The sequence below is a fragment of the Rhinolophus sinicus genome, chromosome 2 (assembly GCF_057876585.1).
Source record: "Rhinolophus sinicus isolate RSI-liver-muscle chromosome 2, RSI-T2T, whole genome shotgun sequence".
NCBI lineage: Eukaryota > Metazoa > Chordata > Mammalia > Chiroptera > Rhinolophidae > Rhinolophus > Rhinolophus sinicus.
Genome location: NC_142502.1, coordinates 177,255,522 through 177,281,020, shown reverse-complemented (window position 1 = coordinate 177,281,020; position 25,499 = coordinate 177,255,522). Strand labels below are relative to the sequence as shown.

General features: G+C 42.6%; 1 long non-coding RNA gene across 1 annotated transcript in view; it reads left to right on the top strand.

Annotated features, from left to right (window-relative positions):
* Positions 1 to 25,499, top strand: part of LOC141571812 (uncharacterized) — a 476,186-nt gene that overhangs the window by 64,623 nt on the left and 386,064 nt on the right. Inside the window, exon 2 of the long non-coding RNA XR_012496870.2 lies at positions 3,065 to 3,198. This is a non-coding gene — a long non-coding RNA (uncharacterized LOC141571812). The remainder of the gene's footprint in view (positions 1 to 3,064; positions 3,199 to 25,499) is intronic.

Here is a 25,499-nt window from a genome sequence, read left to right as displayed (position 1 = left end):
CTCACAGCTTCTATTCCTACTGGACTGTCGGAATCCCCACTGTTTTTCACAGCCAAAAATTGTGGGGGTTCCTCTTCCCGGCACCAGTTCTCTGGGCTAGTGAGCCTGGTGTGGGAGGCTGGGGTGCCTTGCTGTTGCGTGGGGAACCTCTGTGGCCCAGATACCTCTCCCGATTTTCAGCTGCCACTCATGGGTGTGGGACCAGCCCACTTCATGGATCCACACCTCCTACCAGTCTCGATGTGGCTTTTTATTTATAAACTTCTGTTCAGCTAGACTTCAGGTGGTTCTCCAGGCTGATTGTTCTATAATTCAGTTGTAATTTTAATGTGCTCACGGGATCAGACAAGCACAGCATTTATCTACTCAGGCACCTTGGATATCTTATTGTAATTTGGTTGCCTCTTTATTTTGTTGGTGGTTTCTTTTGCTGTGCAGAAGATTTTTAGTTTGATATAGTCCCATTCATTTATTTTTGCTTTTACTTCCCTTGTCTCTGAGGTCAAATTCATAAAATCCTCCCTGAACCCAAGGTCCATTAGTTTAGTACCTGTTCTTTCTTCTATGCAATTTATTGTTTCAGATCTTATATTTAGGTCTTTGATCCATTTTGAGGTAATTTTGGCATATGGTGACAGATAGCAGTCTAGTTTCACACACAAGGTTTTAATAGTATGATCCTCTGCGGTATTCCTGATATACCTGGTGAGAACTACTGAGCTAACTAAAGACAGAAATAAAAAGAGAAGCATATCAGGAGATGTCCATATATTTAAATCCTCTGCTTTTAATAAAACTATCAAATTCACAGGGCCTTCAAAATTGTATAAGCTTCAGACCTCATTAAAACTGCTCTCCTAAGGCTAAACTCTTGACCAAAGAGTATGAGTCCACACGCCACCAAGGCTTTCCTTACTTGTTTAGGCCACTCCACCATTACGTGGACCAGTGTCTCGTGAGCTACAGAGTGCATTGATGTTTGAAAGGCTGCCTGAAATTGAACAAAGGTGGCAATGCCCAGAGCTGGGCAACAAGTGGAGTCTGGCCTCTGATCGTTCACAGGAAGGTCTCTTTTTGTACAGAGAAAAATAAAGAATGGCTGGTGTGCAGACTATAGACCAGGCAGAGGAGACTATTCTTCTTGTGATTTGTTAGGAAAGAAGGTGGCCTTCTCATTCTGGGGTGGCTATTGGCTTATGTGACCCAGAAAGGGGCAAAGTGAGATAGAAACTTTTGCCCCCAATAGATGCTGTCTTCAAAGCCACCCCTAAGGAAAAGCACTGCAGTCTAGGAGTCAAAAGACTCCATATCTCACTCAGTGGTGAAGGTATTGCCACCTACCTATGACTTAGACTCGGTTCTGTAAAACACAGACCATAGTCCTTTGCTAGACTGTTTTAAAGGACACGATGCTGACCATAGAGCCATGGGAACATATACTAGGCAAATATAAGAAACAGGATGAATATAAGACAATACTAAGAGTAAAAATCAATATTGTCATTTAGCTACACGTTCAGGAAATCTTTTTCTGGACTAGCTATGGGCTACAATAGAGAAGCCCTGATCAATTACGGCCAGGGAGGCTTGAAAGATGTGGATTTCTATCATAACGCAGCCTAATTCACAGGGACCGATTTGTTCAAGCCTATACATGCTTGTCAGTATAATTGAAAGGAGCACGAGCAGACCTCACGTGCCCCAGCCAGCAGCAGACTCAGGGGACTGTGCTCTCTCTCTGCCTGGGGACCTTGGTACGCTACTTGTTCCGTGGCTGCTGGGAAAACAAGGGAGGAAAGCTTCTTTCTTGCTTTTGGGCTGCCCATTAATCAACATCACTTTCCTCATTAATATAAAGGTGCTCTCAGTTGCACATTTGGAGGAGCTTCCATCAATTCATTTTTCCTTCTGGTTATAGAAAAACCAGCCTTCCTAATGAGGAGAGCTGTGTTTTTTACAAAGCTAAATATTAATTCTTCTTTCAGTTTGTCATTTACATATCTATCAAATTGGGTTTACTTTTTCAATTTACACGGTTGAAGCCACACAGCCCGAAGATGCATAATTAACACTATTTCCTTGCTGAGGGTCAGAGTGCCTGCTTTGTAAGCTCAGGTTTTTCTTAAGACAGTAGTTAAGGTACATGAGAAATAGAAATTTAATTGGCATAACTAGGAGGATCTCCTTGCTGGGCTGAGAGCGAGAGATAAATGGCCATTCTCTTCAGTCAGCAATTTCTACATACACAGTGTAGGTTGAAGGTGTTTCCACTCTCATAGAGGGAAATAGTCAGCCACTCAGCCTTGTGTGACTTTAGGAAAGGGCCTTGTACTTCTCTGCCTGGGGATTATGGGGTCCAGTGACTTCTCAGGGTGTCTTTCCCCGGTCAGAACTAATAATGGCCAGGTTTTAATAGATATTCGTGTAGGTTTGTAGGTGATTTACTCAAAACTTGCCTAGATTCACAGATGGACTGTATTCATCTCCCTCCCTCCCTCCCTCCCTCCCTCCCTCCCTCCCTCCCTCCCTCCTTCCCTCCTTCTCTCTCTACTTCCCCTCTTCTCCTTATCCCTCCTTTCCTTCCACGTTGAGCACCTCCTAAGTTACTATATTCTTGGCACTATGCTAGATGCTGGAAATACTACAGTGAAGAAGACACAGTCTAGTGGGGGAGACAGACATGAAACACGAAACTCTAGGACAGTCTGATAACCATCTCCACAGGAAAGGTGACGGGGTCCTGGGGTACAGGAGGAGTGAGGCAGGCAGGGATGGGTCTTTCCTCTGAAATCTTTCAGCACTGGCTTTCCTGATATCTCTGATATGGTTATTTCACTGAGAGGTGTCTGTGATTCTGGGCTTCGATAGGCCAAATAAAGTATTTCAGTGTTCATTTTTCTCACCTATAAAATAGAAATAGCAACAAACCTGAATTCAGTCATGCAACATACTTAGAATCTCAAACCCAGCAAAGCTTCCTGAGCCATGGATGGTATCACATAAGGTTCTGACCTTGGTCTGTAAGTGACAGTTTATGTCATATAATTATCTCCTCTATCTTCAGGGACTTGGAAGACCTCCCTGCAGAGCCACGGCAAAAAGATTCCTGGTGCTGAATTCTTCCTAAGGCTGCCGAGTACCTGCACGCCTGCCCTGGAATGCCTTCTGAAGTCATTTGAGATTCTTAAGGTGAACTCGGTAAGCTTTTCATTTTGGAGGGGTGAGGGGATTCAAAGTTGGAATATTGCAGCTACAAAGCTGGTGGTTCTATTTTACATTTTTTTCTTTCAATCACCTTTAATGTGCATTTGGAATTTTTCCACTGGGTGTCAGGCTCAGTGAATACTACCTATTTTCTCAATTGAAGAAAGGGTGTCCTAGTGGCAAGAGTGCTGGGCCTAAGCTCAGACAGAGCCACATTCAAGTTCTGAAACTGCAATTTACTAGCTGTATACACTTAAGCAGGTAACTTCCTTTCTCCAAAACTGAGTTTTCTCACCTCTAAAACATAGATAATTACATTACAAATTTATATAGATTTTGTGGCTACTAAATTACCTTGGCAGATATTCAATGTGTCATAAAGATGAACTATTGTTATAGAATACCAACTGCAGACATGCTGTGCACATGTTTACCAAGGCAGGGTGCCTACAGCTTCCAGGCTGCATACGACAAAGCCGCTTGGCATGCTTTATCTCACGGACGGTGTCCTCCAGCTACATTGATTGGCATGGTGGCTACTTGGAGAAGACACCCCTGGGGCTCTCTCTTCAGCCCCTACTTCTAATAATTGCTGTGCCCTTGCTTGTCCTTAATGCGGCTGTAAGAGGCACTGTGTTAGGACAGTGATTTTATTCCTTCGGTACAGCTAATTGGCCCAAGGGTTGGACTTGAGAGCCAGAGAGTTGGGTCAAGTTCTCTGCCTGTCCTGTAGCAGGAAGATTGCTAGTTCAGGGATTCTAGAGAGGCCATGCTTCCTTCCATGTGGACCTGAGAAGCAGAATTTGGTCCGGAGAAAGAGAAGGAAAAAGAAAGAAAGAAGAAAAAAAACAGAGGGGAAGAGAAAGAAATGTGTAGTGGACGTGTACAGATGAGCGAGCGTAAGAGTGTGTGCTGGAGAATGAATCCGGAGACCTTGTTCCATTTATTCCTGAGATCTAGCCTTGTGCCTCGCCCTGCTTCCCTGAGACGGTCAAGCAGCATTTACATAATTAATCTCTACTTTTACCCAAGCTATAGAGAATTGGGTTTTTGTCACTAGCCACCCTAAAACTTCTAATTAATCCCTTCTTCCACAAATGTTACACCAGGGAGGGTACCCAGCTCACAGTCTGGCAGATATTACATGCAGCAGATATTACACACCTGCCTGATCTTTCTAAATGGTTGGTCATCATTATTAATTTTACTCACAGCAGAGAGCGTCTACGTAGTTTTAAAATGACTCTCTGTATGTTATTGTTCTTTCTCTGAGTTAGTTCCCTTTGCCTGAAAGAAACAAAGCTAGGTAACATGTTCTCAGTTCTGGGATGGTCAGAACCAATCTGGTCTTGAGGGTAAGAGAGAAGCTGGGATGTTGTTGTGGCTGCAGACTTTGGCAGTTTCTAACTCTGGATCCCAGGAAACCCACAGACCAGGGATGCAAGAGGAAAGGCTGAGTAGAGCAGAGTCCTTCAGGGGCCTGCATGCCCCTTCCAAGTTTTGCTGGAGTGATAGTCCGTTAATGCCATCAGAACCACTTCTTACATGGAAAGGGATCCTGCAAAACACCTTGCCATGGTCCTGTGGTCCAAAGAACCCCTACCCACATCTTACATTGCACCTGAAGAGATGAGACTGTGAATTATCACCGTGTTGGAGAGGCCGGGTCACATGGTTGATGAGAGCATGGATTCCAGAGACAGACTACGTAGGTTTGAATCCTGGCTGTGTTGCGTGACCCTGAGCAAGTTAGTTTTCCTCTCTGTTCCTCAGTATCTTCATATGTAAGATGAGGATAATGGTATTATTTACCTCAAAAGTCTATGAGGGGATCAAATGGGTTAATATATGAAAAGCATCTAGAACAGTGCTTGGCACATAGTGAGCACAATATAAATATCATCGTTATTGCCACGGCTGCAAGTTCCTACTGCTAGGACCACCACCAACCTAGGAGCTCATAATCTACACAGCACAGGTAACACTGGAACATATTAAAGCTACACTATAGACTAGGGAGGGTTAGCAGAGTCAATCCAAAGGAAAGGTAGTCACACTGAGAATTATGGGAATTGGGCAGAAGTATCGTATAGGCAAGACCCTCATCTTAAAGTCCCTTGATTGGGGTGGGGATAGGGGTTAATGTTCTCCTCTGATACCCAATGAGACACATGAATCTAATTATTAATATCTCTAACATTACAATTGTCCAACATATGCTTTTACACTTCTCTATGATGAACTCACTTCTTTCTGAAGCAGATCAAAGTGATCTTATTAAACAGTTTCTTCAGGTACCAAGTCACATAAACTAGAAAACTAGAAGTCAGCCTTTATTCTTTCTGCTCCCTTATATCATTTCTTTGCCCCTTATTCATTTATTCAGTCTTATTAATTTTTTCTACCCCACCCCAAAAACAAAGTAAGGATGTGGTTCCGCTAAAAACTTGTGTAAGTTAAGACTAAACCTATAGAAAGCAGGCATTTCTGTTTACCAGCTAAACTGTCATTGCTTTTGGTTAGAGTATAAAAAACCTTCAATATGTGTGGACTGATAGTTTTGAAAAGAACAACATGTTAATGCATTTTATATTCAAGGATTTCACATTTCAAATTGTCCATATGCAACAAAACTTTATAAATGTTCTTATATCACACTTTCAAATCTCCATAATTTGAATTTATACATATATCTCTTGAATCTGTCTCTTCCTCCTCATTACAAATGCATCATATCTTTCTGGATTATTAAATTTTCATTATATATTGTGATTATAGTCTTTGTTTTTGTGTCTATATCCCTGTAAATTCAAGTGTAAGAAATGATTTTTGTTTATCTTTTTGTTTCATCTTTCTTCTCCCCTCTCTGTACACACACACACACACACACACACACACACACACACACACACACAATATCTGAAAATACTACCTCATTCCATCTTCCCGACAATTCTAGAAAGCAGGTGGATATTATCTTCATTTTTCAGATTAATACAGAGGCTCGGATAGGTTAGTAAAATTGTGTAAGGTCACAACATTCATAAGTGATAGAGTCAGCATTTCAACCCAAACCTCCCTGACTCCAAAGTCCATATTCTTTAAAGTCCGTGCCAGAACTCTATTCCCATCATTTCCCTTGCCTTTTTAAGTTTCTTAAGGGCAGAAACTATGACTAATTCCTTTTTCCTTCTGTAGCATTTAGCATAGTAACCTACATCTAGGCTGGCAATCAGGAAAATGGGTAGTTGATGCATTGGTTATTCCTGAACTAGAACATAGCACTGAGAGGAATGAGAGTTCTTACAAGTGGAATAACTGGATTAGAAGTGATGATGGTTAGATCTGCCTGTCTTTTCAAGTAATGTTATTGCCAGGGCTCAGAGTTCTACTAAGCCTAATCCTCATCCTTTGTTTCCCCAAATGGTAGCCAGACTGAAAGACTCTAAGAATGAAAGAAATGAACTTTGATGTTTGCTCAGCTACCTGCTTAGTTGTTGGCCTTAGTAACTGATTTGAGAAGATTGATCAAGAGGAAGAGTAGGAAACCAAACCTGGCAGCCACAAGCCAAGACAAGTAAAGCCTTTCCCTGTTCTGCTGCCTCACCCACTGTGCTCAGAACACTGGCGCACGTTTCACTTCTCAAAACCCTGACCTTCTCTCTCATCTGAAGGGTTATGTGCCAGTTGCAACCTCTGTCTGCTACGTTCTTGCTATTTTCTTTGCCTAACCGGTCTCTAGTCGTCATCTGAGACTGAGGCGGAATATCTCTTGCTTAGGGAGATACTTTTTTATTTTCTAGAGCAGGTTAAGTATCTCTGTCAAGAAACCTTTGTACTCAACAGTCTGGAATCAATTACATAATTCTTTTATAAACTCTTGATGCCTCTTTTGCATATCAGACTATAAGCTACTTGAGGGCCAAGGACTGTGTCCATTTCATTCATTGTTCTTGTCTGGCACAGACCACAGAACTTTATACACGATACATGCTTAATAAATATTGATTGATGTGTAAATAAAGCGATGAAGGCTAATATAATAATTTCCCTGCTGCTCCCCATTAGACGGAAATGAAGAGCGAGAGAAAAAAAAAAGAAACGACTTTCAATTTCACTTGGAGAACATAATGTTTCAATAAGAAAGAAAAGATTTCATTTTCTGGACTGTTGTTTTCAGAATGTTTGTCATTTACATTTTCACATTATTTGACAGTGCTGCTTATATTCTTGTAAGACTGAAATTGAATAAATACATTTCAGAGTAACCCAAGGTGACCTGCAGGCTCAGGCAGCCTGAGTTTGCTGGAGGGCGAGCAGTCTTTGGGCATCAGCAGAGGCCCATCTGCATTTGAACTGGCACTTTCTCCTTCACTGTGATCTTTAAAAATCAGATGCCAGCCTGATAATAACACTCATCTTCAGTTCTGAAATGTGATGCATTTTACGTCTTACACAATGCAAACAATGAGAGCCTAAGTTCAATTAAAACTTCTCTCCTTACATTCAACATGTTCACAAGTTGGTCGGGCCTGTTCATTTTCTATCTTTTAAAATGAAAAGGGAGATTTATGCTCACAATAAAAACACTATTCGGCGCTGTGTGTAGGGAGCCAGGCTTGGGTGGAGAATGACAGAGCGCCCTGAGGAGCTTTTAGATTCTTATTAGGGAGTCTGGAATGACACAGAATTTAACATTTAAGTAGGCAGACTGTATTATTTATCTTCCTAACCCAGGATGCTTGTGAGAGTAAATCGGGGTGTTATTAATTATTAATCTGGCCTAACCTGCATAAACCAGTATCGTCTGGGTTAAATGTGGGCATATGTCCATCCTATATTTAGTAAGACTTTGCAAGAACAATGACATAGATGTCTCGTGTAGTACATGACTCATTGCCAAGTGAATCTGACAGCTCATAATTGCTCTAGAAATTGAGAAAAGGAAGGGGGTGGTGTCACTACATGATGCTGGGTGGTAAGTGAAGCTGTAACAAGAAGATATAATCTGAGCTGCGTTCAGAAGGATGTGTAGGGCAGGTAAGTGGGCAAGGGAAGGAGATTTGCCTGTGAGAGTGAAAGTGCAGAGGTGTTTTCAGGAGTTAACTGATTGATTCTGATTATTTAGCCTGGAGTAAAATTCATGAACATTATCAATATTTTAAGAAAAAAGAAATATGTGGTCAATACTCCCACTTCTGAGCTCTGCTCACTGTGGAATTCTCCAACCTTACAGCAACCGCAAACCCTGTAAAGATCAGCCTGGAAGTGCCTGCGGCCATACCCACAGTGACCATCTCCTCCTCCTCCTCCTCCTCTTCCTTTCACTCTCCTTTCCCTCGCCTTCGCCTTCCCCTCCTTTTCCTGCCTTTCTTCTGTGGGCTTTTGTACCACACTCTCCCATGTAAACTGCATCCTTGTTGTTCCTCTGGCCATGGGGACCGGGGCCAGAACACCAACCAGAACATGCTGAACTGTCAGGGCTGTCATTCTAAAAGTAGAAGCTGAGTGGGGCTGCAGAGAACGATCACCTCCTATCCAGCGAACATTATCTCCTCTGGGCTCCTGAAAGTCCCTGGACACCAGTACTCTCTTCTTCAGAAGGAAAACTCTTGAAGGCTGAAGATCCAACTGGGGCACTTCCAACAAAGGCCCCTCTTTGTCTCTGCCTAATCTCTGAACAAAGGCTTTCTATTTCTCCTAGAAGAGAGCCTGCTATCATTTTTTTTAAAGAGGATTTCTGTTAAGAAAACCAAATTGCTGAGTGTCATTGTTCTGGTCCTGCCTGGAGAGCTCATTTCCACGAACTTGAAGCTCCACTCAGTCAAGGCAGCTTGGAAGGCGCTGTGTTCCCACGTGCATGTGAACTTCGGGGAGCTTCCTCAGAGCCTGCAGGACTGTCCAGTTAGCACAGGCCGGAGGGCAGGATATTTGAGTATGCCAGTGGGAGATTTTTATTCTTGTCCTGATGAAAAATGTCCAATTTTTAAAGTGTAAAAGAATGTTTCATAACTTATAAGAGGTTTGTGTGCTTTTCACAGTTATTAGATTTGCAAATTTCTTTCTTCCTCTGGGAATTATAAACACCACTCTCTCTGTCCCCTGCTTCCCTCCTTTTGCACTGTTGATGCTGGCTTACCTGGAAGGAGAACTGCAGGCAAGGTACCCATCACTGCAAGCTGGAGGAAGCATGGAGAACCAGGAGAAAGTGCAGTTTTGTAAGCGAGATAAATAAGAACTTATTTTAAACCACAATTCTGGATAGCTGCCTTCTGGGTGTTAGTGTAAGAGGCTAGAGGTCTTTGGAAAAATTCTATCCTTAGGGATATTGGGAGGAATTCTAGGCCTTCATGATGTGAAGAATAGGATTAGTATTTATCCATGAGAAACAGGAAATTCTGCCATTTGTGACAACATGGATAGACCTTGAGGAGGTGTTATGTTAAGTGAAATAAATCAGACAAAGACAAATACAGTACAATATCACTTATATGTGAAATCTATAAGCTCTGTTTCTCATAGAAACAGTAGAATGGTGGTTACCAGGATCTGGGCGTGGTGGTGGGGCAATGAGATGTTGGTGAAAGGGTACAACTTCCAGTTATAAGACAAATAATTTCTGGGGATCTAATGTACAATGTGGTGATTGCAGCAATTAATAATGTATTATACACTTGAAAGTTCCTAAGAGAGTCACTTTAGAAAGTTGCTACGGTCTTAAATGTTCTTACCATGAAAAGAAATGGTAATTATGTGACATGTTGGAGGTGTTAGCTAATGATATGGTGGTAATAATTCTGTATATCAAATCAAACCAATATTCTTTGAATTCCTAAGGATAAGACACTTCCATTGATATCTGGCTCACAGGAGTTCCTGGAAACATTCAGGAAAGGCTGACCTTGACTCTGAACATGGGTTCCAGCCTCATGTCTGTCACTGACAACTTCCCCTTTCCTCATTTTCCTGGAGGCACATGCTTTCTTCTTGAGTGAGGGATGTTCTTCTGGGAAGAAGGCATAGTTACAAGTTACAGATGTGCTTTGCTTTCATGATTCACTGTCTTACGTGTCTGGCTGCTTTGGATCATAGCCCCATTTCTTGGCCTTTTTTTTCTCCTTTTAAATCAAATTAACTGTCACATTGCTCAAGAGAACAAACAAAAACATGCTAAATAACTGATTAATAAGTTAAATTCTCATTTAATGCCTATTTGCAAGGATTTGTGTTAACTACTGTAGAGGGAGAAATGGTGGTTTTTCAACCTAGATTATGCATTGGGAACTCCTGAGGAGCTTCAAACAAAACAGAATCTGTCGATTGCTTTGACAGGGCATGGGACTCAAAGCAATCTAAAGATTCAATACAATCCTTATCAAAACCCCAGTGACATTTTAAAATTATTAGAAAAATCTATCTTAAAATTATTGTGGAATCTCAAGGGACCCAGAATAACTAAACCAACCTTGAGAAAGAAGAACAAAGTTGGAGGTTTCAAATGCCCATATTTCAAAATATATTATAACTCCACAGTAATCAAACCAGTATGGCACTGGCATAATGATAGACATATAGACCAATGGAATAGGATAGAGAACTCAGAAATAAACCCTAGTCTATATGGTGAAATAATCTTCAACAAGGGTGCCAAGTCCACTCATTGCGGGAAAGAATAGTCTTTCCAACAAATGGTGTTGGAAAAACTGGATATCTACCGGCAAAAGCATGAAGTTGGACCCTTGCCTAACACCATATACAGAAATTAACTCAAAATGGATGAAAGAATAAGACTTAAAACTACAAAACTCTTAGAATACAACAGGGGGAAAGCTTCATGAGATTGGGTTTCAAAATAATTTCTTGAATATGAAACCAAAAGAATAGGCAACAAAAGCAAGATTAGACAAATGGGGCTACATCAAGCTTAAAAACTTTTGTTCATGAAAAGACACAATCAATAAAATGAAAAGGCAAACTGTGGAATGAGAGAAAATATTCACAAATTGTATGTGTGAGAAGGGGCTAATATCCAGAATGGATAAATAAATTCTACACCTCAACAACAACACCAGGAACAACAACAAAAACAAAACACCAAGTAACCTGATTACAATGTGGGCAAAGAACTTGAATAGATATTTCTCCAGAGATGATTACAAATGGCCAACAAGCATTTGAAATGATGCTTAACATCACTAATCAGATAAATCAAAACCCAAATGAGGTATCATCACCTGTTCACTAGGATGGTGCTATTAAACAAGCAAGCAAACAAAACAGAAAAGAAGAAGTGTTGGTGGGGATGTGGAGAAATTGGCACCCTTGCGCACTGTTGGTAGAGAATGTAAAATGGTGCAGCGCCTATGAAAAGCATAGAATTATCATATTGGATCATATCCCACTTCTGGGTACATATAAAAGAATTAAAAGCAGGATCTCAAAGAGATATTTGGACAGTCATGTTCATAGCAACATTATTCACAATAGCGAAGAAGTGGAAACAAACTGAATGTCCACTGACAGATGAATGGACAAAGGAAACATGGTGCAGACATAAAACAGAATATTGTTTAGCCTTAAAAACAAAAGAAATCTGGTCACATGCTACAACCTGGAGGAATCTGGAAGACATTTTGCTAAGTGAAATAAGCCAGAGGCAAAAAGACAAATCCTGCGTGAATCCATTTTTATGAAGTGCTTAGAATAGTCCAATTGATGGAGACAGGAAGTAGAATGGTGGTTTCCAGGGCTGGGGGAAAGGGGAAATGGGGTGTTGAGTTGTTATTTAGTGGGTATAGAAAAGTTTGGAACCTTGGCCCAACACATTCACAACAACGTGAATATACTTAACACTGCTGAACTTTACACTTAAAAATGTTAACATGTATCTATACTCTGCCCAAACGTCAACTTCAGACCATAGTACCAGAGTCTCTAGGGTAGGAACCCAGTGTTAGTGCTTCTGCAAAGCTCCCCAGGTCACTGAGGTGTGCAGCAGGGTTGAGGACAACTGGAATAAAGAGATGGGTAAGCACTGGTCCTGCCTCCAAGGAATTCATCCTCTGAAGGAATGCGCAGTTGTACACAGAACAGCACAGAGCCAGTCCGTTGTGATAGAGGCCTTAGATTGTTACAAAGTATCAGGAGAATCCAGAGGCAAAGACCTTCCTTGCAGCACGGGGTGATTTTCCAGGCATTTGTGCCGGGCTTTGAAGAATCAATAGGGGTTTGACAGGCTGCCTGAGCAGGCAGAGGGTCTGCAACTGTCACAAAAGGTTAAAGGTAGGTAAAATGCCTGAAAATGATTAGGAAATGGAAGGGTGTCTAGTTTCACTGGAGGATGGAAAGGGTGTGTGTGTGTGGAGGGGCCAATGGTGAGAAATTATGATTTCAATGACAAGCTGATGCCAGCTTGTGGAAGGCCTTGGATGTCATGCTAAGAAGATTAGATATTATTCAGTAGACAACGGGGAGTCATTGCTTTTGTAGCCAGGGAATGAGAAAAACTAAAACATCTGGATGATTTAAAGTCCAGAGTGAAAAGAGCTATGTTTGAAGAAGGTATATTTTAGTCTTCCTTAAATGACATAGACCAACCAACACCTTTGAATGGCCTGTTCACATTTCATGCAGGTTTTCAACACGTTATTTCATTTCCCCTGCCTGCTCCAGAGCCCTCTGTTTCCTCCAACTCGATACTCGCTAGGCCCCAGTTTACCCAGTTGAGCACATACCAGTTACTCCATCCTGGTTCCCATCCAACGGGCCCGGTCACTTTCCTAAACTGAAACCATCCGCCTCCCAAGAACTCTTTTAAGGAAGCAGCAATTCATAGTTGAAAGATCAGCGCTGACTGTCACCCACAGCAAAAACCACTTTGTAAGCATGATCTCCCCACGGAGGCTGGCGTGAATGCTGCTGCTGAACTTGAGCAGCGGTGTGGGGGGTGGGGTGGCCCTTGGGTATAGTTCACAGCTACTTGGCAGTTTGCTTCCTTCACAAGTGCCTGCTTTCTTTCCTTTGGAAAGCCTGGACAATTGTGTTTTGCACAATATTTTCAAATCTGCCCCCGGACACTGACATTTCGAAACAACCAACCTGCTTTGTTTGAGAAATGCATTTAAATAAATTAATGAAACCACTGCTCCAAATGAATCCTTTCAGGCTGTTTACAGGGAAATTTTGAAAGGGCAATATTATCACTGACAAAAACCGCAGCATCTGAGCAATTTGATACATCCAGAAAGCTGAGGGGGGAGGCAGAACATAATGACAGAATTTTACCCATAGCAAAACCATTAAAGGTCGCCTACCGAAGGACAGCCGAAATAGAATTTGTTTTCAAATTATAAGATTAAAGAAGGTTCCTTGGAGAAAGAATTATTATACAGTGTCAAATGAAAGAGCGAGATGAAAACTGTTGGAAGTGCAGTCACCGCCGAGACCAGCTCTGCTCCGTGGTTTGCACACCCTGCAGTCTCTCCGCCTCAGCGGATCGGGTGGGTTGGAGAAATTAGCCAGTGCGCCTCTCTCCACACAGATCTTTCCCCCACTGAGAGTTCTTTTCCCCTCCAGCCCTATTGAAGACACACTTGCCCACGAGGGAAACCATGTGGAGGAGTGGAGGGTTTCTTTGTTAATGGTACCCGTTGGAGAGGACAACATTAAAAAATTCTTTAAAATGAAAGGAGCAATTTAGAGTTTCCAAGTCATTAGGCAGGTTTATGACTTGTCCATTTGCAGAGGAGCTGATGGGGCTCTCCATACAGCCATTTCACTTAAAACGGGCTCATCTCACATGTGGCTTTTGCTGAGTTCCCCGCACCCATGCCCAGAACTCCTCTTGGGTAGGCTGAGGCTCCCTTTGCGGGACATGGGGAAGCTTGCCCTGCCTTCTCTGCAGCACTATTTTACTTAAAACACTACATAACATTAATATGGGTGTATAGGACTCTGCAATGAGAGAGTTAAATCAAACAGACCTGCTCTATTACTACTGTCAATTCTAGAACATGTATAATGAGTAAGTTCTTCATAAATGTTAGCCAAGAATGAACCTGAACAACTAGAAAAGGAAACGATGCAGGTGCTTTCTGCATTTTAAAAATATTTGAATACACTCCTTGACAATCAACTCTCTTTTTACGTAAGACTTTCTGTAGCGGACAAAATTTGTTTAAACTTAACCGGGTGGGAGGAGCTAGGAAGATGGTGCAATTTGACTAGTTGTAAGGTCATAAATAATATGGAATTCTGAGCACACAAACATGGAGGGCTTCCAAATACATGGTCAAAGGGATCATCCAATTTTTCTTATTCAAAATGTTCACTTTGGGCAGAAATGCCTCCTTAATGGTCATTGAATGTCCTTTGTGCCTTCTTGTGCCTGACCAGCTTCCTTGCTGCCCTGTACCCTTCTCAAATGTCAGCTCTGTGAAGCTTGCCCATGCCTTCTTCTACCTCAATGCCTATGGGTTGAGTGAGGGATGATGGAGAGTTGCTGCAGAGCTGAGACCAAAGTCAAGTTGTCTGGAGGCCAGAAGCTGTCTGGCATAGTCCTGACTCAAGAAGGACTGGTCATCTTGCCTTTTCTTCTATTCTCTTGGCTAGCAAAATGACAGCATTAGTGATAGAGCAGCAGGACTTCTGCGATGTCCCTGATATGGGGACCAATGCTCCAAGGTGTGTTTCCCACCCTAGTCATTGAGGCAAATGAACAAAATGGAGAGTCCAGAAAGAGACTGAAGCTTCTAGAAGAGTTTGGTAATTGACAGAGGAGCCCTTACAAATCAATAGGGAAGTGTGATTTGGGATCAGAAAAATTGGCTTTCCATATGAAAATAAAAATAAACTGCATTTCTATCTCTTCTAAACAAAATAAATTTCAGGTAGATTGAAGACAAAATGTGTAAAACATAACTTTCAAACTCTTAGCAGAAATTTATATGAACATCTCAATGACTTTGGGGGAAGAAAAAAATTTCTTGAGCAAAACCCCACATACACAAGTTATAAAGGAAAATATTGCTATACTTGATTCAAAATTTATAACTTCTACATGGCCATAGGTGCCATGAATATTCTAAATGTGAAATGACAGTCCAGGAAAAGATGTTTGCAACACCTGCAACTGACAATCTAGAATGTATAAAAAAATTATACAAGTCACTAAGTAAAAGACAAACAACCTAATAAATGTGGGCAAAGGATGAAAATGGTAATGCATAAAAGAGGCAACCTAAACAGGGAAAGATAAACAATCTTGCCAGTAACCACAATCTTTGACTAAGGTGGTGGCTGCCAGGCTTTTCCACTGCAAAGCTACTCTTCTTTCTTTTACAATCAATACATATTTTGAGGGAAGGTATTTTTGAAGCTATCACATGGCTCATCACACTTTCATGCACTAGTTTTAATGTCCATTGATGTTTCTTGCCTGAATTACTTAATGCTATGATGGTTGTTACATGGTGATTTTCAAACTCCGTTATTCTTTCTGTGTTTATCAGTTTGCATCCCACCGTAATGAAAAACTTTCTCTCCTCTCCATTTATTTATCTATATCAGGATGGATGAATTCTTACTTTATTTACCGAGTTACGATCTGTTCCTATATTATTGTGATACTTAAATTGTCCCGCTTTGGGCAGAAGGAGCTCTTCTGAATTGGCTTCCATGTCCTTTTGACGGTCTCCTGTTACTCACTGAGCAAGCGTTTCCTTCTTTTCTGGCACAAAGAGAGGCTCCAGCCTCATTTTGTACTTTCTCTGCCCCAGCCTGAGACTCAGCTGTTTCTCCAAGGAGTCCTGGTTTCTTTCAGTGGAGGATGGTGTTTAGTCACTAAGATCTCGCTGCTAGGTGTGTTCACTGCTGTTGGGTGTCAGTGCTGCCAGGACTCAGTGGGCAGAGCTAGGGAATATATGCATATATATATATACACACATATATACTAATTTTTGTAGCTATCTATACGATTTAGTATATCTACTGCATATATTGAAAACCATGAATTCATACTGTAAACTCTTTAAATTCAGCACGTCTATCTAGGTTATAGTTTTTTTTTTTCCTTTCCATATTTGTAATTTCTTTCCCCAACTGTGGGAAGCCTGCTCCTCCCATGACCCTCCATGTAGTCACTTATTTGAAAACTTCCCCCAGTGTGCAGTTCCTCCTTTCGCTGGCACCACACTCCCGTTCCCAGACCCCTGCAGAAGCTTCTCCTGCCTCTGTTGGGCTTTCAGCCCCTCATGCCAGGCTGCCATCGTTGCTGCTGACCTGCACTGATGCCCTTCTCGCTGTGCTCCCACGTCCCCCGCTGACCTTCTGCCACTGCCCTTGCCGAAGACGTTTCTCACTTAGCCAGGCTCTGCCTCCCCTTGTCAGTTGCACAGGTTCTTTTCTCCCCCTGTTTGAGCTCTAACACCAGCTGTCAGGCTGCCATCACCGCCCCCTGCACTGCCCCTTACCCTGCTGGGCTCTGATACCCGAAGCTGGGCTGCCACTTCCATTGTTTCCTCTGCTCAGGTATCCTCCTTACCCTCCTTAGACCCCAACCCGCCCCCACCACCTTTCTGTTCCAGCACCACCCCTCTCCACCAGGTCTCTGCTACTGCAACTCAGATCCTGCAGCCTCCCCCAGCATGAAGGCCCACGTTGCTTGGCCCCACTTAAATTCCCTGTTTTTTAAAATAAGCAACTTGAATGATTCTTATAAGAAAGCCCAGCAATGAATTTACACTGGCATGCTGGGGTCCACTTGGTAGTTCAGCCTTTTACCCATTGCCATGGTTTTCTGCATCATGCCTAAGGTTTTCTTTGCTGTCCTTTGCCCACACTCTTAGGAAAGGAAGCTCACACAATTCCCTTACTGGCAAGGTCTTTTTAGACAGGAAGTTTTGTTCCTTCTCATTTCCACCCCTTATTCCTTGATCTGCTCACTGCAGGCAAAGAACAAATTTGAATATATCAAGATGATCGTCACATGTGTCTCTGAATCTTCTCCTTTGTAACCCCCAAACTTCTGGTCCATCAACACTTTCTTATATATCAGCATATTTATATTTTTAATACTATGATTATTTTTGTTGGGGATATGCTAGGTTACTAGTATTTTTAAAATTTAGCTACTAGTATAGGGACCTCACCTCCTTTAACTTGGAATATATAACTCTATTACTTCAGCGCACGACCCACCCAATTCTCCAGCCTGTACATTAAATGGACAGCTCACACTGAGCTGGTTGTTCTCTAAAACTCTTAGGCCTATTCTTTCTAAACTGTGTCATCTATAAAAGAAAAAAGAAATTCTCATCTAATTCAAAGTGATTTGGCCCAAGAGTGTAAACAAGATTGCAGGGGAAATCTTAAAATTACGGGCTTGTTTATAAGATGTTCTAAAACTGTTCATTTACTTATGAAAAGTAGCACATGCTTATAATGATATGTCTTATCAATCTATTGTGGAATCCTTAAAACAACCAAGCTTTTCAAAGTTCCATTACTTATAGGCTTATTGTCATCTACTTTCCACAGATCTACATTCAAAGGAAAATATCCATATTAACTTACACTGGATCCAGGATTTAGCAATAAATGACTTAGTTCAAATGTATTCTTAGGCATAACCCCAACATATAAAACATACAGAAGTGAATCCGCCCTTGTTGTAACTTGTTATTCCATCTTAACTTTTTCCTCCTCTCCTGAAGTATTTCCTGGGGCTGCCACAGCATATGGAAGATTCACTAGATGGATTATCAAGCAGCTTCAAAATATATTGAGTGGTCATTCTGCCACAGATAGCTGGCTTGAAAGTACAGCTCCATTACTAGCCCTTAAAAGGTCCCCTGTATGAGTGCTAGGAAATGTATTTTTTAAACTCTAAGCCCAGCTACTGTCAGGATGAATTGGTTGTCCCTTAATAGGAAGGTGATGATTGAAATAAGTCACTTAGAGATGTTATAGAGACAGGCCATTCACCCATCCATCCATCTATCCATCCACCTATCCATCAAAATTGTTATAAAGAGTCAAGATCCCTAAATGGTTGTAGAACAAATGTATGAATCTCTGAAAGGAATGTCATTAACCAAGTCCATTGGTTTATTATTCTCAAGTGTCTCATGGGTGATAAATACCATCGCATTGCACGTGCTCTCCTGGCCTAGTGCCAGATCAGGCTTTTTGGGGGTCTTTTGCTTTGAGTGAGGGATAGGATATTCCCTAGTTTTTCAGGAGCTGCCATCACCTTTGGTCTTACACATTCAGGCAGGCTCTCTGGCTCAAAGGTCAAGTCTACTCTGATTTGCCTCACTTTCTTTTCAGTCTTAGAAATACAGTTGTCTTCACCATGATTATAAACATTTTAGTGGATATTCATGGCCTGTTTCTATAACAGGGGGTTGATAAAAGTGGGGAGGCTAGTATTTATGAAGCAGCGCTTCTGCATTAGACAGCGTGTTAGGTGCTTCTTACTTTATTCCATGCTTCTGTCGTGGTTGGTGCTTTCTCACCTCTCAGCCCTCATTTCAGCATCATCAATGACCAGTTGGTCTAATTAGGTTTCTTACCTGCTATTTTCTAAATTTTAATCTGATGTTTCCCATTGTATTTTTATAATGATCTCTTATTTCAATAGGATATGTTATTAGACTGCAGTGGTTATGGCTGTTGGATAATTTACTTATCTTGTGAATTTAGTCAACTATGAAAAATAGTATACAATTAGGACCTCCCTGATAGGGTTATTGGAGGTCTGAAACAAATTACTAATGTAAAATGCTTGCAACCATGTATGACAATAAATGATTATTCCTACTTCTCTTCTGAAATGTCTACAACTGCAATAACAGCTACTATTATTACTACTACAACTATTACTAATATTTTCTTGTTAGAGTATGCCCCCACATAGAATAGATGCTCAATAGAGATTTTTTGAATGAATGAGTGACTAATCCTCAGAGCTATTGTATGAAGTCATATGAGGTGTGATCAAACAATACAGTGAATGTTTAAATTTAAAAAAATACAGTAAAAGACATATTGCCATTAATCCCCCTCAAAATACTCCCCCTCATGTCAAACACACTTATCCCATTATTCTTACAACTTTCTAAGAAATTCTGGAAGTCCTCTTCTGGGAGTGTCTTTAATTGCACTGTCATGGCTGCCTCCATATCCTGAATCAATTCAAAACTTTTCCTTTCATGGTCATTTTGACTTTGGGGAAGAGCCAGAAGTTGCACGGTGCCAGATCCAGTGAATAAGGTGGATGAGGACACACCATAGTGTTTTTCTTGTTTTGACTAATTTTTTAAATTAGTTTCAGGTGTACAGAGCAATGTAATAGTTAGACATTTACACTCATAAGAAATTTCCATGCCAGAAGCAATGTATGACACGGAGGATGAAGTAAAGACACTCATGAAAGAGGATTTCCAGAACTGCTTCAGAAAGTGGCGAGAATAATGGAATAAGTGTGTTCAAAGTGAGGGAGAGTATTTTAAGGGGGATTAATGGCAGTCTGTCTTCTACTGAAATAAATGTTTAAAATGGAAACATTGACCGTATTTTTTGACCACAAATTATGAGGAAAATTAGGCTCCAAGAGGAAAATATCTTACCCAAGGTTGCCCGGTTGTAAAGGTGGGACTGGGACCCAGCCCTATCTGCCCACAACAGGAGAGAGATTTCCATTACCTCCACACCTCACCACTTCAGGCAGCAGAGTTTTATTGTACTATGATGTCCTCCATAAAAAATGCTGCAAAATTAAAATTTGTAAAAATAAGTGTTTAAGGACTTTGGTCAAGAGGATGGTCACTGGTTACATGGCCTTGTTTAAAGGGTAACTTGTATATATGCCGCCCCACCCCCACTCCATCCAGGATGCCCTGATTTGTTCTGTTTTCCAGGAAGGCCCAGGGGACTTCAAAATCTCACAGTGTGAAAACACAAGTTGTCGCTGGAGTCTGAAGCCAGAGTCCCCCTGTCTTCCCGTCCCGTCCCTCAGGCTGCCCAGAAGCACATTTCTCTTTCCCATCTGCTCTGTGAGCCGTGTTTTCTGCTGTGGCCTCCCTGGGGCAGGAACCGCCTCATCTGACAGGCTGTAATTTGGGTCATTACACTCTCCCATGGGCACTGATGACATTTTTTTCTTTTCTAGACACGACTGCTGTGCGGTTGCCTCATGGGAGGGAGAGTTGATTATTTCTTCTCCTCGGCTTCTGGCTCCACTGGGCAGTGCTGGTGACGGCAGAAGTGGGCTTCTAAGGGCCCGTTTCTTAGTCATGTGTCCTGTTTGGTGGTGCTTGTCTTGGCAGAAGTGCTCTGCCAGTGGAAGGAAAATCTAGAAGGATCACCCCTGGAGCACTAGGACGTGGGGATAGTGTGTGAGGTGGCAAGGACCGCAGGGAAAATGCCCTTGCTCAAAAATAGCTCTGCATTTTACCCACCGAGATGTATTTGCATTAACAAGTTCTGGGATGCTTATGCTCAGAAAAGCACCCATATTACTGAGAACGACCACACTCACCTTGCTTAGGGCAGTTCCCTTCAAGAAATGCTTTTCAATGAAACCAGGAGAGAGAGAAAAGCGAGTCTTCTGGGGGAGAGCCTTCCTGGGTGGAGCTGTAGGGAGCGTGGAAGCTTCTGGAAGGCAGAGCAGGCCCTGCCCATCCTGTAAGGGGTCATGGAAGAGGAGGCGTGATGGTGACAGATACACATACTTCTGGCTTTACCTTAGATTACTGTCTAAATTGTCAGCTTTACCCAAAGCGGCACTTAGGGAGATGGAGTGGTATGATGGATTAAACATACTGACCTTGGGGTCAGATAAAATGGGATCCAGTTGTGTTCTGCCAATTACTCCCTTTGAAATGTTGGCAGGATGTCATACCACTCTAAACAGTTTCCTTATTTGTCAAATGAGGGAATTGCTCTCAGATTCTTGGGGTCCTTCACATAGTGTTTTATGACTCTAAGAAGCAGCCATATTTCTATAAAACTGCCAGACGGGGTGCCAGGCTGCCTGTCTTCCTGTCTTCTGGGCCCAGGACCCCTAAGCTTCGGGTGATTCTGGGGCTTATAGTATTCACTTTCAGCTCCTTACCAAGGGTTCTGACTTTGTTGAATTAATGTTTGTTAAATGGAGCACATGGTGCCGATGGTGAGCCACAGTTCAACAACAGACCACAGGAGAAATTGAAATAGAGACGTTTATTACTCACGGGTCCTCGAGGAAGTACCCAGCATGCCTTGAGGAGCCAGTTGGGGAGGTGAAGGCAGAGTGCAGGCAGAGGGAGTGGGAAGACCTCGTGCTCATGCCTTCATTAGGGTCTGTGGGTGAAGTGCTTTGGGGTTCCCAGGCCAGATGGTTCAATTCAAACCAAAAGAGCTGGGTTTCGGTAAGCCCCACGGGGGCTTTATCTAAGGGGTGCCTAACGCAAATGGGTACCGGGGGGGTGGGGGGCTGGTGATCACAAAGGCTGTTAGGGAAGTCCTGTCAGGAGCTGACATTTGCTTGTGACTCTGCGCTGGTATCCAGGGCTTGTGCTTGCATGAGGGGGCCTAGTGTGAGCGTCAGGTCCCTGCAGGCTGCTGGGCCGAACAACATGGAGGCGAGGCAGCGGTACAGGGAGCAGATTAGTTTAACTCTTAACACCAGGGCACTGGCTATGGGAGTGCGTCAGTCCTCTGTAAGCACTGGAGTATCTGCCAAACTCCGATTTAGGTCTCCTCTACCCTTTATCTGTCCCTTGTAAACCCAGTTTTCAAATGGCCAGCCACTTCTCTTTTACCAGTTCTTAAATGATTTTGTTTCAATGACTTTAATGTTTGGCAGTGACTGGCTAATTTTTTCCCCTAAATGAATTCCTCTGGAAGTGAGAAGTGGGAATAAGAGTGGCTTGGGTTCCTGGGTGAATCCACTTTCCCCTGTGAGAGAATTGCCCACCCCCACCCCCCGAGTGATCAGCTCGTCCTCTTCATAAATGTCCAGTGCTTAAAATGAATCCTGTCAGCGGAAGCCATATTATGCTTTTGAAATGCGATCTCTGAATTATATCTCTGTCTTATTAGTTCAAGTCACAGTATATGTGACAGAGAGGAGAGAACATAGTGGTCGTTTAAATCCTTGCTAAGCTGACAAACACATCCAAACTCTGAGAACATGCTGGTGACTTGGGGGCTGCTTTCTCGGTTATCTGTAGGGAAGCTGATAGTAGAGAACTGTGCTGCATAGCTGATATGGGGACGTGTTGTAACTCCTGGGGGTTTGTTAGCAGGGGCACAGGTGATTGAGTGTCGGCTCGGTGCTGCCCAGGTGGTTGCCAGCCACAGGTCAGAGAGAGAAGAGACTATTTTGTTTATAATAGCTTGGGTCTAAATAAGCTTGTATTATTTATAGGGGTCACTTTCCTGACCTCTGCTTCTCCACTAAACCAGCCAGCATTGAGGGATCTCTTGTTGGCAGGCAACTTAGCATCCACATCTTGAAGACTCCCTCCCAATTTAGAAACCCCAACGGCAGCATTACTGACATATGGTTTGCCGAACATGTGTCGTGTTGAGAAATTCACTACTGTGTTTCCCCAAAAATAAGGTCTAGCTGGACAATCAGCTCAAATGTGTCTTTTGGAGCAAAAATTAATATAAGACCTGGTATTATATTATATTATATTATATTATATTATATTATATTATATTATATTATATTATATTATATTATATCATACCCAGTCTTATATAAAGTAGAATAAGACCAGGTATTATATTAATTTTTGCTCCAAAAGATGCATTAGAGCTGAGCCAGACGGCTAGGTCTTATTTTCGGAGAAACACGGTACTTATTTCCGAGGAGACATTATGCCATTGAGCATTGCTAAACAGCTCCAGATATCAGGAAGCCACAAATTAGGACTAGCTGAGAGCTGCCTGCCTGTAACTCCAGTTCATGCTCTTTGGAGATGTACGCAGGTCTCCATGGTTGCTCTTCAGAGAACTGAAGCCAGTACCCTTGACGCACCCCAGCCCCAGGCGTTCCCTTCTCAAGGTCTCATGGTTGCTCTTCAAGATCTTGGTTTTGAATCTTCTCCCATCCTGGGGACCCTCCCTGACTGAGTAAGCTCCATTTGTGTACTGAGGTTTCCTGTAAGCATGTCATACTTCTGTTCCTAAAGTATAATAATCAAAACCTATGTCCCTAGGGTCACTCTAAAGGGGGCCTTCTATTTCTGGGAAACATGAAGTAAAGTCTGGACTTTGTTGTGAATGGTTGATCTGGGCTGCTTATATACCAGAGCATGAGATCCAATGCCCCAGGGAAGAGAGGCAGCTCTGGGCCTCTGGTGGTCTCACACACGCGCGCGCACACACACACAAACACACACACACTCGTGAAATAGGGTCATTAGGGAACACTGAGCTTCATCTATTCTCCTCTTCCATCCTCCATCAGGTAAGTTCCTACCATCTTCTATTGCAGCTAGATGGACTCCCACGAGCAGTTATGGCTAACTCCTGGAGGAAAGGACTTTCCCTTGTCCAGATTGCAGCTTGTCCTCAGCAATATCACACAATTCACAGCGGGATTTGGGCCACGTCCTTTGCCCCTGTGAAGTAAGGAGATTGGATAAGAGTCACAGCCAAGTTCTTTTCAGCTTTTACTAGAAATTCGCCACCTGCAGAACAATGAGCCAGAGCTTTGCAAACCAGGAGCTGGCGCGGACACACCTGCTTGTGCTGTCAGACTCGTCTGCAGTATTTGGACCACTGGTGAACAGCACACCGATGGGTGCCTTATCCCTCCTCACCCCTGGTGTAAGCAGTCTTCTGGATGGGGGTTTGGGAGCTTTAGAGTCTTCATTTCAATATTTACACCTCACCTCTGAGACTGCATGGAGGGTAGAGAAAGCAAACTGAGGATAGGAGCTGCTGGGCTGGGTGGGGGGGCATCTCTAGATCAAGGACTGGGACCAACCAGAGTCTAGTGTCAGACACAAACCATCTGTGAGCTTTGGACAAATCATCTGACCTCTGGGCCTCAGCTCTCTCATCATGGCATAAGCATGGAGCCTAAAGTTCCTTTCTAGTGTTGTAGTCTGACTGCAACATTTTTTCTTACAGAAGTTTTATACCTGTTAGATTTCCTGCTGCCAGGAACTAACCTCCTGGGAGATAGGTCTTACTTTCAGCCAGTCATAGGAAGGGGCTGGAAGATCACTCGTAGTGGACACTGGGTTGTACCACTCAGAACCAGCACCCTGCACTGCTGAAGAACTCATTCCTCCAAGTGTTGGGAGTTCTGCTGGTTGAGAGCCCCCAGCGCTTACGTCACTCCAGGCATCACCCTTGGCTGAAAAGAACCCCCTTCTCCCAAGGTTACTGCTCCTTTTCTTAGAGGCAGACTTCATCTAATGTCTTAATCCAAAGTCTGGATAAACTGGGTAGGGATGTGCAGAGGGATGACAAATTATAACCAAATCCAAAAGGAATATACACCCCCGAGGGTGCTTATATAGGGCAGTGTATTTTGCAGGTGCTGAGTCAAGGAAGATGGAGCATACAGTTGGATGAGGGAGAGCGTATTGTAAGGATGAATTCTTCAGTGATACAGGATTTAACAATCCCCAGGAGATGGTGCTAACATGTTGTTAGGATGGCTCTGGGAAGAATGGAGAAAGTGATAGCTCAAATCAAGTTAGGTAAAAGTGACAGAAGTGCTATGGCAGATGGTGGATCAAAAGTCTCAGAAAAATGAGCATGCTAGAATATGATGTACCATGTAAGGCTGGGAAACTCACCAGCTGGTTATATTTAGTGGGAGGGCCCAGAGGATGCTCCATTTCTCAAAGCAATAAGAAATGCACTAGAAAGAAGGGCACCAGAGCTCCACGGTAGCTCTCTCTAAAGACCATGGCTTACAGTTGGAGAATTTAGAAAATTAGGTACACTAATAGCAATGGGATGGTAAGCTCTCCAAATAATAGAGGCCAGGTTGTGATGCTTAATGCTCAGAAGGAAAATGGGTAAAACTATAGTAATGAGGGAAGGTCAGAGTGGCAAATGACTGCTGTGTCCCCAGTAGGTAGAATACATGGGTTTGCACCTGTTTCTGGACTAACCTGATGTGAATTTATGCTAATTGTGTACATTTTAGAAATTGGATCAAACCAACTCTGCCTGGGATAGCCTAGATTAGAAATAAGAAAACTTTATATGTAAGGATTCAGAGAGTAAATATTTATGCTTCGCAGGCCACGTGGTCTCTGTTGCCAATACTCCATTATGCT